The following is a 2,487-nucleotide window of genomic DNA, read 5'->3' as shown; positions in this document are numbered from 1 at the left end:
ATATATGCTTATTTTCCATATAACGCCAACGTATTCCATATAAAATAATTAAACAGCCTGAAAGCTGCAACGTGTACTGACATAACAGAGAAACTCCAATCACTATCTTTCATAAGAACACATATCAAAAGGGTGACAAAGAAAGATTTAGGCCACATCACTTCCAACAGGAAGAAACCAAAAGAGGGAGTGGGAAGGAACGTAACCTTAATAGTCAACGACATAGATGACCCAGCAACTAACCGAGGAAATAAACCCTGCTGAAGCAAAAAGGATACGAGACAAGGAGTGACAAACTCAGAGTCATTGAACAAAAGGGATTTAGATGGTTCATAGAAGTTTAATATAAGAAGAGATAGAATCAACCATAACATCAAAATCAAACAGTAGGAACAAACGTGGGGGAGAGAGAGAATTCACCTTGTTCCCCATGACCCAACTCTTTGTCAAAATTCTTCATCTTCTTTTCTGTCTCAGATCTTCACACATCATGCTTAAAAAAACGGTAAACCAACAATTGAAATCAGATCATCGAAAAACTAAGGTAAAATTCGAAGGAAGAAGATGGCGAGATGCAGATGGGCAACCTAGATTGAGGACGATAACGAGGGTCGACGAGCAGCGTTAGACACATGACGCGAGCGCCGTCTGGGCCTCCGGCCTCGCTGCTCTTTCCCCCAGTGCCGTCTCTGACTCCTCCTCGGCGCTATCGACCTTAGGGCCCCATGGAGTCAAGCGGGAGTGGGGGAAGCGGGCGGTGGATTGAGGGTGCTGGGGTTGGGGTCGCAGTCGGACGGAAAGACAGATCCGGCGATGATGTAGCCGTCGCGCGTGACCCGACCTGTGCGCCGCAAGCAGGCCCAACGGCGGCCAACGAGTGCCGCGATGGGGAGGAGGTGGGCCATGCGGGCAGCCGAGTGCCGCGCAGATCAAGTTGGCCGCCGGCGGGAGGCCAGCTGACGGCCACCATGAGCGAAGGTGAAGATCGGATCGAGGGGCGGAGAAGCTCGCGCGAACGGACTTGGATTTCGACGGGAGACGCGTCCCTGCTTTGAGGAGCCGCCTTCGCCGCCACCGGCGGCGAAGGCGTGGTTGTGGTGGGGGTCTGTGACGGCTAGGGTTGGGGGGCGCCCCAGTGTCGCCCTAGGAGGAGAGCGGAGGTGGTGGGTGCGTTTTTTTTTGCGTGCGGGAGGTAGTCGCTCAAGGCACCGTGCGTTCTGCCGTGCGTGCGTGCGGGTCGTGCCCGTTTTTTTCGCTGATTTTTCTTTGTAGATTTTTTTTCGTCTGGTTCTGTTGCTTGCGAGGGGAGTAAGTAGAGGCATCCTAGGTGGTTTACTTTGAGTTTTTTTTTTTGCAGCTCGTCGGTTCAGGTGGAAGGTGAAAGGGAGGACGAAAAAAATCATGATAAGTGAAACAAAAATTGATCGGCGGAGACTACCAACTAAGATACTAGAAGTAGAGGATAGTGTCACCGCTCGTGCGCCTCGCTCAGGCCGACCCAAGAACTAGGCCAGCGCTCGGTCGTGATTCGGCTGTGCTCGCAATTCTGGGGCTGCTCAATTCGACAGCATAATGGCCCAAGACGGTCAAAAGCCTCTAGAAGCTTCACAAAACTGGTTGGGAACATTTAGAGAGAAAAAAAGCGACCACAACCCATTTATACTAGTAAGCGTGCACGTGCAACGCACGTAATCTTATGAATTTCTTCTCCTAATTACCAAATCATTTTTTTCATAATAGCCGTCATAATAACATGTATAGTTTTAGATACAAATGGTCTAAACTAAAATTTCATAACAATCTAAACTGAGATTTTGTTAAACACCCTTCTCGCAAGCTAGATGTGTCCATGCCAGTGGCACCCTCCCACCACGGTTTGTTTCACCCATGGTGCTCTCATTGTGCCCCTTGCACCGCCTTGGATTTGTGTCTTCTTCTTCCCAGTGCCACACATAGCCCTACATCTCCTCTCTCATTGCACCACATTTTCTTTTTGCGTGTTACGGGGTAGATTTTATCCACCTTAATATAAGCACACATCACAGAGGCAAACTCGGATCGCTCACCACCTTGCCAACCGAGCAAGGCGCGGCCCTCTGAAGGAGTATGCTAAATCTACTTATCTTTTATCAACAAGGGTAAATGTTCAAACGGCATCATATAATGAACCTAAACAGAACATAGCAAAAAATAAGGAGATAATATCCTGAACTGAAAAGTTCGACGCGAGGCGATAAGCAGCTTCACCAGCTGGTTTTCTATCATTTGCCCTGAGGATTGGAAACTTCATCGTTCCAAGATGTATCCTTCAATACTTACATGTGAGTAGTTTGTTGCTGGTATTGACAACAGGTTGCAATTATGTTCACCAGCTGGTTTTCTATCATTTGCCCTGAGGATTGGAAACTTCATCGTTCCAAGATGTATCCTTCAATACTTACATGTGAGTAGTTTGTTGCTGGTATTGACAACAGGTTGCAATTATGC

The 2,487-nt window shown here is 48.1% G+C and overlaps 1 long non-coding RNA gene across 1 annotated transcript; it reads right to left on the bottom strand.

Moving 5' to 3' along the window:
* Positions 1-91: 91 nt before the first annotated feature.
* Positions 92-2,481, bottom strand: LOC119344436. The gene is made up of 3 exons (XR_005166674.1): positions 588-2,481; positions 421-493; positions 92-260 (listed from the first exon to the last, which is right to left on the bottom strand). It is a non-coding gene; the product is annotated as an uncharacterized LOC119344436 (long non-coding RNA).
* Between the last annotated feature and the right edge of the window lie 6 nt (positions 2,482-2,487).

This window comes from Triticum dicoccoides, unplaced genomic scaffold (assembly GCF_002162155.2).
Source record: "Triticum dicoccoides isolate Atlit2015 ecotype Zavitan unplaced genomic scaffold, WEW_v2.0 scaffold168635, whole genome shotgun sequence".
In the NCBI taxonomy this organism is placed as follows: domain Eukaryota; kingdom Viridiplantae; phylum Streptophyta; class Magnoliopsida; order Poales; family Poaceae; genus Triticum; species Triticum dicoccoides.
Note: the sequence above shows the minus strand (reverse complement) of the source record. Positions and strands in the feature narration are given on the sequence as shown.